This window comes from Phascolarctos cinereus, unplaced genomic scaffold, assembly GCF_003287225.1.
Source record: "Phascolarctos cinereus isolate Bilbo 61053 unplaced genomic scaffold, phaCin_HiC Scaffold_726;HRSCAF=1367, whole genome shotgun sequence".
NCBI lineage: Eukaryota > Metazoa > Chordata > Mammalia > Diprotodontia > Phascolarctidae > Phascolarctos > Phascolarctos cinereus.
Window position 1 is genome coordinate 145,302,032 of NW_027556098.1, and position 15,259 is coordinate 145,317,290.

Sequence of the window (15,259 nt, forward strand, 5' to 3'; positions counted from 1 at the left end):
AAGACATCACAAGAGCAACAGGGTGTATGGATTTGAAGCATGTGATGACAAATCTTGGCCCTGGAAAAGAGAAGAGGGGATGTACCAGCATCCTTTCCCTGGAGAGCTGGGGGGATTATGGGTGTGGGGTACTCTCTATTTTGTCAAACACAATCATCAATTGTCAAATGGTTTAGCTTAACTCTTTTTCTTTGGTCTAGAGGAAGGCTCATTGGGTCAGGGTGGGAGTGGGATGGAGAAGAATATGGAAATGATTGTGATATTGAAAAAAAAGCTTCAATAAAACTTTAATTAAAAAAAAAAACCAGGATCACCCTTTCACCAACATAAGACTTCAGAGGATGAGTTTAATGAGAGGGATAGGTTGACAAAATGAGATTTAAAATATTAAACACAGAGGGCAGCTAGGTGGCACAGTGGATAGAGCACTGGCCCTGGATTCAGGAGGACCTGAGTTCAAATCTGGCCTCAGACACATAACACTTACTAGCTGTGTGACCCTGGGCAAGTCACTGAACCCCATTGCCTGAAACCAAAAATAAATAAATAAATAAATAAAATAAGATGTTAAATACATCTATCAGGAAATCCTTTTAAGAAGAAAACCATTGAATATTTTACTATATTCCTTTGGCTATGTTGGCTTTCTGCTTGACTTCAGTGGCAAAAAGCACTTGAATGATTCAGATGGAGAGTCCTGGGACACTTTGGAGAAGTCTGGCTTCTCTCAGGATGCTGTTTGATTAAGGGCAGCATGGTGCAAGGGAAAGAACACTGTATTTGGTGTCAGGGGGTACAAGTTTGGATAAATATTGGAACTGTGGCTTCTTTTTTTTAAACAAACATTATTTTTCTAAGACATTGAGAAATTTTATTTTTGGATAGATTCAGATTTAAAGGTGAAATCTCTTAGTGAAGACAAGGCTATATCTCTTAGCAGTCTCTTCTTGACATTTTTAGTTAACCTCTTTCATTCACTTGAACAAAGCCTTACCATATTCTTCCTTGTTCTTCTGGGACAGTGATTTCTTTAGAGCAATGACTCTATTCTTGGGCAACAGAACATGGTGGATCACCAGATGAATTTTGGGATGCTTGCGTCTGGGTTTCTTACCTTCTTCATTTAGAGTCTTTCTCATGATATACTGTGGACTTCTTTGTATAAGTTGGAAAGTTTTCAGATCCTACTAATCCCACGTGACAAGGCACAGTAGTATCTTTCAGTTTTGGTATATCTTTCTTTCCTTTCTCCATAGTAACCAAAATGAGACCACCCAGATTGGTATCCATAATACAACCCTGAACAGATTTATGTTGCTTTTTTTTTTTTCTGGTTTGCCTAGAATGATAGCAAGAATGGCCCTTAATGAGAAGTAGAAAGTCATATCTGTGAGTTAAAACACCCTGCAATACCCTTTGACCCAGCAATACCACTACTAGGTTTGTATCTCAAAGAGATAAAAAGCAAAAAAAAGTACCAGAATATTTATAGCAGTTCCTTTAGTGGTGGCAAAAAATTGGAAATTGAGGGGATGTCCATCAATCAGGGAATGGCTGAACAAGTTGTTGTATATGATTGTTATGGAATACTATTGTACTATAAGAAATGATTAGCAGGACGCTCTCAAAAAAACCTGGAAAGACTCACATGAACTGGTACAAAGTGAAATGAGCAGAATCAGGAGAGCATTGTACACAGTAATAGCAATACTGTATGATGAATAATTTAGCTATTTTCAGCAATACAATGATCCAAGACAATTCTGAGGGACTTATGATAAAAGGTACTGTCCATCTCCAGAGAAAGAACTGGTGGAGCCTGAATGCAGATCAAAGATACTTTTTTTAAAACTTTATTTATTTATTTTTGGCGGGGGGAGGTTGTTTGTGTTTTCTTTCACAGCATGACTTACATGGAAATGTGTTTTGCATGACTGCACATGTATAACCTGTCAGGTTGCTTGCTTTTTCAGTAAGGGGGGAAGGAAAGGAAAGGAGGGAGGGAATTTAGAACTCAAAATTTGAAAAGAGGTATGTTGAAATTGTTTTTACATGCAATTGGGGAGAAAATAAATATTAAATTGAAAAAAAAAACCCTGCAAACCTTTTCTGTCCTCACCACTAACACAGACCATATAATCTTTCCATCCTTTTATGCAGAGCATCAGCAGAGACATCAGTGGCCATCTGTTTATCATAAAAGGTCTGGAGCTTTTGCTCATCATCTATTTAGATGAGTGTCTGGTAGCCAGTATCTGGGAAAGAGATAGATGTTTGGGCTTCATCTTTGCACGGGTCCAGATCAGCCCTAGAAAGAGCCCACCTGGTTATTTCTTGTGGGAACTTGGGGAAATTACCTCATGTGACAGTTCCTTAGTTTCTTCTTTCAAAAAAGTGTTAGACAGCAACAAGGTTGCTTGACCTAGGATCTACAAACTTGTATTTAAAGAAAACATTTTTCATAGTTGCATTTCAATATAAATGGTTTCCTCTATAAATCTCTGTATTTTATTTTATGCATTTAAAAACATTATTCTGAGAAGGAGTCCATTGGTTTCACCAGACTGCCAAAAGTAAAAAATTAAAAGAAGTTAAGAACTCTTAGACTCGATGATTTCTAGGGTCCACTTCAGCTTTACATTTTTTAAATCCCCTGATCTTTATGGCCTTATTTGTTTGGTGTGACAACACTCTACTAAAATTAACTTGTACCTTTGCCCAGTTGGGCAACAACATAGTGTAGTGGAAGAAACACTCTATCTACCCAGACACTCACGCAGGGACTACAGTGTCTGAAATTCTCTCATTTGAGATTTATCCCAGCCTCTCAGGGCAGTTTTACTAAATACTCTTGCAAGTATTAGAGGAAACACATTAAACCAATTCACACTAAAATGTTAGTCAAGTATCAGATACACCATCCCTTAAAGAAGAGGGAAGCCTAGGGAAAGAAAAGCAGGAGGGAAGATACTAAGACCTCTCTCTCAAGTTTAATCATATAATCTACGGATTTCAGGGAGAGGGTCACCTGGAAATTCTAGAATTTCAGAATTAAGACAGTTTGAGGTTACTTAGTTCAATCCCTATCTGGAGCATAACACATTGCTAAATCAAGGTACTTATATCCAGTAACAGGCTTATTACCTGTCTATGTTTAAAGACCTCCAGTGATAGGACTTTCACATCTTAATTTGAAAGGTCCAACTCCAGAATGTTCCTAGGATTAATGTTACTGCTAAGAAAAAATATTTGGGAGAGGGGAGTGGGAAGAGGTGGGATTTCTTCTTTTGGGTCAGCTCTTCATCTGCATGTTAAAAAGTAAAGTTGATAAGTAAAATTGAGTAATTTCATCAATATCACCACTTTAATTTTTGTAGAGGGGATTAATAATAATAATAATAATTCCTGCATTTATATAGTACTTTAGGGTTTACAAAGTTGGTTACATACATAATCTATTAGATCCTTATAACTCTGAGATAGGTGCTATTATTATCCCCATTTTCCAAATAAGGAAAGTAAGACTGAGAGAGGCTAAGTAATTTGTCCAAGATTACACAGCTAGTAAGTGACTGAGGCAGAATTCAAAGTCAGGGTTTTCTGATTCCAAGCCCAGTGCTACATCCACTACAAAACTTGGCTACCTATAGTTAACAAAGTTAATTGTATTAACAGAGCAACCCATACAACTGCTTGTTTCTGTAGGGGGAAAGCTGAAAAAAGGGATTTCTTTTGTAACAGAGGCCTTGTCTTGAGATCCATCTGGGCATCCAAAACACATGAAATGCTTTGGGAGAGTTAGCAAGTCTGAATACTGAAAGACAGAGACCAACTTGATTTATGTGATGTGACACTGATCCCTCCCCCTGTCCAAACCATCTTGACAGAGGGAACCGAGAATCCCCATTCCACATAGGTCCTTAGGCCTAGTCACACCTGTCCAGCAGTTGTAGGCGTGCCCTGTTCCCAAAGACATGGCCACTCTTACTGTACCAATCAGTCCTTCTAGTAAGATATAAGACCTATAAGACCTCTAGCTCTCATGATCTTTCTTGCCGTCAAATCCTAAGGTCTCTGTCCTATTGTTACACCCTCCAGATTCCCAGGTGATGCTATCTGACTTGCCAATGCACCCTACGGACCCACAGGGCTTGCCACTTGTATTGCCTTTGGACTTCTGGGTCTTGCCATCTGCCCTACAACTGACCTCTTTTTTTGTGTTATATCTCCCAATTAGAGCATGAATTCCTTGACAACTGGGGTTGACTTGCTTTGCTGATTTCATCCATAGTGCTAAGATATAGTAAGCACTTAATAAATGCTTTTCTATTCATTCATTCAATTATAACAATAAGCATTTATTTAAAAAAATAAACATTTATTAGATACTGACTATATGCCAGGAACCCTGGTAGGTGCTGATGATAGAAATACAATAAATGAAACAATCCTTACTTGCAATGAGGGAGAGAATAAGACATTTATAAATAAGTATATATAGAATGTAAGGAGAATAAATACAAAGTCTTTCAGTACAAGGAAGGAAATAAGCATTTCCTTAAGCACCTACTATGTGCCAGGCACTGTACTAAGTGCTCTATAAATATATTTTTTTTATCCTCACGACAATCCTATAGGTAGATCCTATTTTTATGCCTATTCTACAGTTGAGAAAACTGAGATAGACAGATGTTAAGTGACTTCCCCAGGGTCAAACAGCTAATAAGGGTCTAAGGCCACATTTGAACTCAAGTCCTGACTCCAAGCCTGGGGTTTTATCCATTGTGCCCCCTAGCTGCCTCTAATAGTGGCAGTGTGAGGGGAAAGGCACAGGTAGTTGAAGGGATTAAGGAAAGACTTCATATAGAAGGTGATGCTTGAGCTGTATTTCAAAGGAAGAGAGGGATTCTGTAAGGCAGGACAGGGTGCATTCCTGGCATGAGGGGCAGTCACTGCAAGGGATTAGAGATGGTAGAGAAGGCAGTATGGGAAGGGAAGGGATATGCAATGAAGTTGGAAAGATAGATTGGGTTATGAAAACCTTTAAAAGCTAAGTGAAAAAGTTTATTTTCTATCCTAAAGGAAATAGGAAACCACTGGAATTTATCTAGTGGGAAATGCTATGGTCAGATCTGCATATGTGTTATGGTTGGTCCTTCCTTCTCAAAGAGGACCATGACATCAGGTTGATGATGACATGACTTGCAATTGAATTTGATTTGAGTGAGGGGGTGCTGTGCAAAGTCACCAGCCTCACTTTCTCCTCCAGAGCCATCGGGGTCCAGTGGCCAGATATAGATCAGGACAACTGGAGATAGTCCGGGATGCAGTGGGAGACCTTGGCCTTTTTAAGCTAAAGTCTTTTCTAGTTCTCACTTTGAGTAAGGCAACACCCATTCAGTGAATAGGCCTCTTTAAGAAGTGTGTCAAGGTGGGGGCAGCTAGGTGGCACAGTGGATAGAGCACCAGCCCTGGAGTGAGGAGGACTTGAGTTCAAATCCAGCCTCAGACACGATACTCACTAGCTGTGTGACTCTGGACAAGTCACTTGACCCTGATTGCCTCACAAAAATAAAAAAAAAAGTGAGTCAAGGGATGGCCCCTTTAATTAATTAAAAAAATCAAACTGGGAGGGGAAGACTCTCAGGGTTGCTGGCCAAAAGAGAAACAGTTACTATTTGACATTCACCCTGAGCCAGAAAGGCCAAAAAATAAGCATTAAGAGGTGCTTGGGAGATCAGGTTGATCTCTCCTCTCCTCTCCTTCCCTGTCCTTTGAGGGTGCTCTGCCCAAAGGAAGATATATTTTAATGGCAGAAACCTACCTAGGTAACTTGGGGTTTACTGGCTAGATTTCTTTCAAGACCAAGTCTTAATCCCAATTCACTCTGGATGAGTGTTGCCTCACTCAAAGTGAGAACTTGAAAGACCTTAACTTGAAAAGGCCAAGGTCTCCCACTGCCTGCTGGGCCATCTCCAGTCATCCTGATCAATAGCTGGCCACTGGATCCAGATGGCTCTGGAGGAGAAAGTGAGGCTGATGATTTTGCACAGCCCTCCCTCACTCAAATCACATTCAACTGCAAGTCATGTCATCATCTCCCTGATGCCATAATCCTCTTCAAGAAGGAAGGACAAATCACACAGGGATGAAATCAGTTGAAAGGGAGAGAGAATTTTGAAGAGGGATGTTCAGAGGGGGTTTGAGTGGGGACATATATTGTCATTCTCTCCCTTGACAACACTCGAAACTACAGACTAATAGCTACATGGGAAGTAGCAAGTAGTAGAAAGACCACTTTGCTGACTAGCTATATGTCACTGAGCAAGTTCGGGCCTGTTTCTGTATCTGCAAAATGCCAAGGGCTGAACTAGATTAGTGATTTCAAACTGAAATAGAAATGAGGGTCACTAATCTATGCATACAGATCCTACAGCCCCATATCTACTTGTTTTAAAATGAATATTATCTATGTTTTATTGTATATTTATTTTGTTAAATATTTCCCAATTGCATTCCTATCTGTTTTAGGTAGCACTTTAGGTAGACACTACCTCTGGCTTTGTTCTCTAATTCAGGGCTACATGGAGCCTTCTCAGGCTATATACCTAGTAGGGTATTTTAGACATCAAGTATCCCAAAAATGTGTCCTGGTTTTGCTTCTAAGATTTAGTTCTTATATCTGCAAGCAAGAGTGACTTCAGAGCAGAAGGGCCTTGTGTTGACAAAGCTGATAGCCCTATCAAAACTCAGTAACTTCAGGCATTACAGTCATATGATCTTTAACCAATTAATTAACCAATTAATCCACTGATTGATTAATCAACCAATCATTATTTATAGAGTGCCTGTCATGTGCAAGGCACTGTTTTAGGGATCACAGGAGACACAAAGTATGACTTTTTTTTTTCAAACAAACCTTCCAGAACTCATACTTTTGAACGGCTGATCTCAAAGCAGAAACCTGCTTTTTTTTAACCAAAGTTCAAAAGCTTGAACTTGCTCTAACAAGATACTGTTAATTCTCAAAGTGGTTTGAAACTCCTCTTGGGATGATCTGAAAATCACAAAACACCATTCTGAAGATCATTCATCATAGCAAACTTTTATCCTTTGAAGTACGATTTGATTTTTTTTGGAAACAAAAAAAACTAGGGATCAAGTTGTACGAATAGGTTGCTGAGTTACCAAGCTGGGCAACACTGTGGGTTTTAAACAATTTAAATATATTTTAATCAATGAAAATCTGCCTTTTCTCTCTCCTATCCCACCCACTCCCCCTTGAGAAAATAGGAAAAATAAAACCTGGGGTTTTTATTTTTAATCTAAAATCAAAAGTTAGTAAAAGTGAATATTATGTGGCTCATCAATTGATTTTCAGGTTGTTTCCAAAGAGGCATTTCCAAAAGATTGCAAACAATGGTAGCACTAAAGGGAAAAGTGCATAGCCTTCAAGGTGACTATTTGGAAGGGCACTATGCTAATTCTGATGGATTTGTTCTCCTATCTTTGTTTTAAAAGATCAGTCTTATTTCTCTGTGATCAAAGAACTAGTATATTTTGGTTTTTTCCCTCGAAGGGTTGTGAAGAAAGAAGTAGTTCTAAACTTGAGATCTAACATTTAAACCAACAAAGTCCCAGTAATGACAGAAATTGAAGATCAAAGTTATCTATTAAAATAGAGTATTAAGAGGATAGCCTTAACACATTTAGGTTGAAATACTGCAGCTCCTCCTTGTGGCAAAAAGAAATTCAACATTGTCTTACTTGGGCTCTGAGGATAGCATTGAAAATTAGATTACCACTGCTTGAAGGTCAAGGAAGGTCAAGGAAGCCTGCAAACAAAAGATCATAGGATCATAATTTTACAGCTGAAATGGGACCTTACTGGCTTACCTAGTCCACAGTCTTCCTATTTTTACAAATGAGGCCAAGAAAGATCGTACTCAAAGTGATGCAGGTGGTAAGTGCTCACTTCCAAAGAGTGAGGAATTAACTAAACCCAGGTCGTCTGATACCAGACCCTGATTTCTAGACTCCCAGTTTTTAGACCTAGGTAAAAAAGGTGAGAAAGTCAGCCGCCGCCCACAATCAGCAGGCCACCTCTACTGAACAATTCTTATTTGTAAGGAGAGAATTTGAGATGGACAGTGTTGTCAGGTGGAGATATCACAATTATAACTGGTATTCTGCTGAAAATTAAGGTTTTGTAGTGCAGGAGAATCCAGGTGAAAAGCATCATTCCACACAGAAATAGCTTTAATCAACTTTATTACTGTTCACAAGGGGAAACGCAGAATATCTGTTAGCTGGGACAGTCTTGGAATATGGCCTCCATGTCTGCCATGCATAGTACATAGTGGGGTATCCATGCTCCAGCTGAAGGCCCAGAGCCCCTCAATATATCATCTGAGACAAAGAACCAGTATAATATCAATGGGTGACTGGCATGTTGTCTACAGGTAAGAGTATTTTCTAAAATATCTAATAAGGAGAGACATAGGAAATAAGAAGAGAAATAGGGAAGTAGGCATAAGGGATAGGGAAACTGGGGTGAGAAAGAAGTAGGAAAATTAACTTTTATAGTATCATTCCAGTTAGAGGCTGAAATGGGGGGCTGGGACCATATAGTCAAGCCAGTTTTCATGGAATAACAGGTTTATATTTTAAAATGTTATTGGGTGATATGTTATTGAATACTGAATGTTTGGGTTCATAGACAGAATTTTAGGGCTGGCAGAGTCTAGATTAATGACAAGAACAGGAAATTGACAGGAAGACTAGGTTCTAGTCCTGGCTTTGCCATTTACTGATTCACTGTGTGATCTTGGGGAAGTTACCTCTGAGCCCCAATTGCCTCATCAATAAAATAAGGGGAGAGGATGGGGTGGACTGGGAATTTGGATGGGACTTGTTATGTCTAGCACTGTATTGCTTGAAGCTTAAAAAGTCCTATTCCTAGCCCCTTATCTTATATGAGAATGTGGAACCAGTTTTTATGGGATAACTCTCACACGCAGTCCTCAATTCTAAGTTTAAGCCACTTGGTGATTCAGGGTCCACCCAAAAGCACAGCTTGTAAGTCTTTACTGACATTTATTTTTACCAAGCCAACCAAAGGATATATTAGTTAAAAGCTAAAGACATTTACACAAATGGCATAACAAATTAAGTGATGAGAAAAGATTCTCCTGTCCACAGAGGGTATACTTTCCCATAAATTACCAACATAACTAAAGGTAGAGTGCACACATGTTGACGAGACACATGACCAGGAATATACTTGGAATGAAGGGGCATGGCCAGAGAATATGTGTGAAGGGATATGAGGAGTACTGGATTTGGAGCTATAGTTTGAATCCTGATTCTGCTACCGTGTAATCTTGGCCAAGCTACTTAACTTCTTGAGGCCTCACTTTCTTCATCTGCAGAGTGAAAGGGTTGGACTAGATGACCTTTAAGGTCCCTTCAAGGTCTAAATCTACAAATTATATTGCTCAGGCATACATGGAAGGCCCCTCCCCCCAAAAAAAGTGAACTTTTAAAGTGACAACACATTAAAAATAATAAAAATACATTTTCTGTGCCTCTGACCTTCAACCTCCTCCACTTAAAAAACAGAAAACCCTTGTAACAATAATGAATAGTGAAGCAAAACAAATGATCTCATTGGCTTTGTCAAAAAATGTCTCATTTTGTACCCGAGTCTTATTTGCAGTCTATATTCATATGGATGGATTTATTCAGGTATATTTGTTTAAATACTCAGTCTCATTATTCTGCATTAGAGGAAAGGTAATATAGTTTGTTTTTTCCCTTGAAGAGTTGCTAGGACAAGAAACAGTTCACAATTAAAAACCGCCTTGCAAAACTGTGGCTATCCTATGTCATCAGTCTCCTACCTCTGAGTCTGAGTTAAATGTCTATAGTGGTGTCCAATGAGTTACGGCTCTCTACTACCATTTGCTGGTCTTTAGCTATTCGGCCTGAAGAGAACTGAAGAACACTTGATGCTTTTTGCTACCATCTGCTGGGACTAAAAATGCTGTTAAGCTGTCCCCATTAAGGAAGGGTTAAGCTCTTTTAGGCCAGATAGGCCCAAGGTATTGATTGCACAGTGGCTCACCCAGCCTAGCTTAGTTCCTCTCCTGACTGTTGTTCTAAGTCCCAGGTCCTGGTCAATTATCTAAGTCTTAATGCAATGAAGAAATGTCGATCTCAAATGGAGCACTGAACAAGAGTTTGGTGCCATAGCTGAACTTTTGGTCTTTGGGTAATGCAGGCAAAGAATGAACAGTTCTTTAGAGATTAATGCATATATTATGATGGTGGCCTAGGCATGTTTGGTATAACCTGCTTTCACCCTATTTACAGAGCAATTTTTCTACTCTTAATATAAACCCCCTTTGCTTCATTTGGTTAATACTGACAGAAATACTTGGACTAAATCAGCACTAATTTGTTGTTGACCAAAATGTCATTACTATGTCAGAGTCAAAGTACACCATGTCTGCCTGTGGCTGATCACATTACTAATACAAACTCGGAAGATTCTACCATGGTCAGGCCACTATAGTCCATATGAACACTTGGAGTGGAGATATCTCTAAATTTGAACATCTCAAGTTTCTTTTGAGCTCTTGCATTTTGAATCTAGCCATGTATAAAAGCTCCTAGGTCATAAGAATGTGAGAAGATTAAAAGAGAAAATAATACTTCAATAACCACCCTTCACCAACAAAATCATGAAACGAAAATTAAAACCAGTGACACTGAAAACAAAAATAGTCTAGGGTAAATCAATTCCGGTGCATGCTTATTTTGGCCATTTTCAAAATGGCCAGATTTCACTATATTGGCAATTTAGATAACTTGACAAATCCCACTTTAGTTTAGTGTAATTATGCAATAGAACTTTTTTGATGGTCTCCCATGAATGGAATTTTACATAGAAAGTTCTACAAAATGCTTAAAATAGGAATCAATGTACCACCCTTGGTTCTGCCACTTAGTACTTGTGTGAACGCCAGCAAATTATTTAACCTTTTTGCCTGTTTTTTCATCTGTAAAATGAAGATACTGGACTAGATCTTTAAGGCTCTTTCCAGCTTTAAATCTGTTTTATGATCCCCTAATATATCTAAGTCAATTTACACACAGCTTTTCATGAACACCAGAGTTACTTATAGGGTACAAATTTGAGTCATGGTGGGAAGACATACCAGCCCCAAATCTCTCTCCTAATCAAAATATTGCAGATATACGAAATTTCAACATTAGAAACGTATTTCTTTGGTTTATGGCACTGTCCACCACTAAAAATAAAAATGTCCCTAAAAACAATAATGGACTAAACTTTTCACACAAAAATGATTTTAATTCTCCACCCCATCCAAGCCAGCTTTAATCAGTAGACTAAATTTCTTTTCTTTCTTTTTTTTTGGGGGGGGTGAGGCAATTGGGGTTAAGTGACTTGTCCAGAGTCACACAGCTGGTGAGTGTTATGAGTCTGAAGCCGCACTTGAACTCAGATCCTCCTGATTACAGGGCCCATGCTCCTTCCACTGTGCCACCTAGCTGCCCCTCAGTTTGATTTTTAAAATGAGATTTCATTCAGGTTATCAAATTTGCCTATTAAAAATGACATTTATACAGTATTTTAAAGTTTGCAAAGCATTTCACAAATTTAAGGTAAGAGTTTGGTTCTCATCTTTCTCTCTACCCCGCCTCTCCCCATTCCTCCCTCCTTAGTTCAGTTAATGTATCACAAGATGGAAGCAGGTTAATGTACTAACAGGCATTACCCGGCAAAGTCCATAAGGTAGCTATTATTATCTATGTTTCACAGGTAAGGAAACTCAGATCCTTATCATTTCAGGGATGCTAAATGACTTGCCTGCCATCAAATAGTGTCAAAGATGGGAATCAACCCCAGTCTTTCTGATTCCAAGGCTAATGTTCTTTATTTTGGTTTGGATCTGTGATGCCAAAAGACTTGAGCATTATTCTAGCACTATTCTACAAAATTTTCAAATTAGATAAATGGTATAAATGTGGCAAATCTTTCTTTGTGGAACAGAATATCCGACTTTAGCCTCATCATAATTCCTCATATTTCTTATTCAGTATATGAATTCAGTAGTGATGGGTGTTGAACATCTTTTGCCTGGACTATTATAGTAGTTTCCTGATTGTTCTGTCCTAGTCCTTTCCTCCACACAACTGTCAAAGGGATATTCCTACAGTAATAGGGATGACCACATCACTTCTTTGTACAGTAAACCACAGTGGCTTCCTATTGCCTTTAGGATCAAATGCCTTGTTATCTACAGGATTCTTTGGCTTTGAAAGCCTAGGAGCCTAGTTCTCCTACCTTGCCATGCACTGTGGTCCAGTAAAACTGGCCCTCTTATCACTGCTCACATGGGACATTCCATTTTCTGTCTCTGCACAAGCTGTTTCCTGGAAGGCACTCATTCACCTCTTGGAAGCCTCAATGCCTAGCACTGGCTAGACCACGGTAGATGCTTAAGAAACGCCTATCGAGGCTGACACAGACTTCTTTGCTAGCTCTACTGTTCCTGGGTCAAAGCACACAATTCATAGTCAGTCTTTTTCTTTGATAAGCAACAGACCATTTTTTTTCTTGGGAGTCTGTTATTCATTTATTCTGGTCACAATTCAGCTTAAAAAATATCTCCCTTACTACATTCCTTTACCAGTTTTCTCTTCACCTTTTAGTCCTATTGTGTATCGATTCCAAAGTTCAAATAACTAAGATCATTTAGAAGGGAAAGGGTGTAAAGAGTAGGGCAAATGGTAAGGTCCAGTGGTTCTTAATGCAGTTGTGGAGGATGATAAAGATTTTACCAGCCCAACTGTATTTGGCGATTCCCTGGCTCAAGCAACCAAAAGTTAAGTGTGAGCACTTATGCTCTCTTATGCTGAAATGGGTGGGGTGACTGGGAAGGGCCTACGACTTGGGAATGGAATGCGTAGAGCTGATGATCAGAGTGAAAAGAAGGGCTCTGGGTTCACTTCTTCAGGGGTGGGAATGAAGGCTCATCAACCACTTAGGAGAGGAGGCAGGGCAGGGAGAAGGGCTCCTTATATGTTCTGCTACTACTGGGTTATATAGTGCCCAGTGGGATATTTTATTTCAGAATTAACAAAAATATTGCAAACTTTATGAGTATTAAACATTTGACATAATGAAAGTATATGGTAATATGTTAATTATTGATAAGCAACGCCTATAAAAAGGTATCTAATCAATGTGCTGACTCCTACCAATTAAATGTTTATTGTACTACTCTCCCCTCGTAACACTCAGCAACCACTTGGGCCAGTAACAAGTAGGAACCAAATTCACAGTTATCACTTTCCTCAAGATCCCATCCAAGGGACAAAAAGTTAATGATTATGAATGTTGCCAGAATACAACCCTCAAACCTCCCACAAAATAACTGTCCCAGAAGTCTGAACTTTAAATTACTAAAGCATATCTTTATTTTGCAATTGAACAATTAAGCTTCACAACTATATTTATTTTCAAGTTTTACCTAAACAACTCTTTCTCAACAGAAATTAAATATAGCCACAAAATGTTTAACAGCATCTCACGTAATATAATGAAGTTTTTCTTAAGACTAAAACAATATTGGTTAATGAAAATTAGCATTTTCATCCTGGGAACTGCTGGTATTCTGTAGATTATTTTGTTGTATTGATGGCAAGAGCTTTCATCTTTGCTGAGATGAAGACAAAATACACAAGCCCCTTTTAAAGCATACAGTAAATAGCTGCAGTGAAAAAAAGCACAATGACAATTTCATATTGTCCAGTGTTGACCAAATTCAAGTTCATGTATTTTTTTTTTCAAATGAACCCTTCGCTCTTTTGCCATAGGGAGCTTATCTGATTGGGCTGGGGAGGAGGGGGAAGGGGAGTTTTTTGTAATCATAGGAAGTCATTAAAAGAAAGTTAATATAAAAATCCACAGGACTGATTTCAGCTTTCAAATGATCAGTTCACAAACTTGGGATAGTCATTAGGCAATGTCCAGTTCAGTGGAATCTGATAAATAAAAGGGGCAGGAGAAACATGAAACTCTTTACTGTAATCAGGAAATAATTTCTGCTAGGATTAGGATATGGATGAGATTCTTTTTTTATTACACATAGCTAGCACCAGGAAAACATCAACAAAAACAAAAACCAACCAAAATTCTAAACATTCTCTACACACAAATAATCTTTTCAAAAATTACTATTTAAAATGAGATCACTGTTAAATATACAGTGAAATATCTGTCCCAAAATTAAGCCTACACTGTAGAAAATAAAGACTAGCTTTTCTTATTTGATAAGATAACATGGATGGTAACTGCAGCGTCCTGATGCTGTAGGGCTGGGCAGTTTGTTTGTTTGTAGCAGATATGTTCTCACATACAGCAGAAAATGAAACAGCTTAATGTAAACTGTTTTAACCCCTTACGCCCCATTTTTTGGCATGTGCCTCAAGAGTAAAAAGGGTTAGGACTTTTTTTTCTTAATTGTACTGTTGTACATTATCTACTTATCTTTAGTTATCAAAACCTAAAATAAGTTACAAGTACAAAAAATACATATTTCCAGGTATTTATGTAATGTTAAAATAATGCAAAGCAGAAATGTTCATAGTAAACAAAGCCTGTCTGCAGCCGAGAGAACCCAGAGTTCAGCAAGGGGAATCCCTTTGCAGTTTTTTGTATTAAATAAATTGCTGAAAGGTGGACAACTAAGATTATACCAACTGACTTTTGGAGATATTCAGTAAATTATAAATCAATATTTTCAAGCATTTGTAGTTGAGTATAATTTTTTTTAATGCTACATGCTGACCAATTAAATTCCTTTATCAGAATTCTACCTCTCTCCCTTTCATTCTCCCCCTGCCAAAAAAAAAAAGTCAGTAGTTAAGCATGTATAAAGTGCTACTATTGAATTTACAGGAAACATTATGTTCAAATTTGGTTTATAAACAGAAAACTATGTGGCACCACTAATTCCAAACCCATCTGTGGGAAGAAAATTACTGCCGAAATATTAGAAATGAATGAACGCCAGGAAACTTAAGAAAACATTTGCAAATCTTCTAACTCAGTATTACCTTGACTAAGCAAGTAACTTAAACATAACATTTCCAGGAGTGCACAGATGTAAGGAAATCTGAATTTTCCACTTAAAGAACACGGTTGTTTGCAACTCCTCCTCACTCT

The 15,259-nt window shown here is 38.3% G+C and overlaps 1 pseudogene; it reads right to left on the reverse strand.

The window, feature by feature from the left end:
- Positions 1-871: 871 nt before the first annotated feature.
- On the reverse strand, positions 872-12,477 carry LOC110192110 (small ribosomal subunit protein eS6 pseudogene; annotated as a pseudogene).
- Between the last annotated feature and the right edge of the window lie 2,782 nt (positions 12,478-15,259).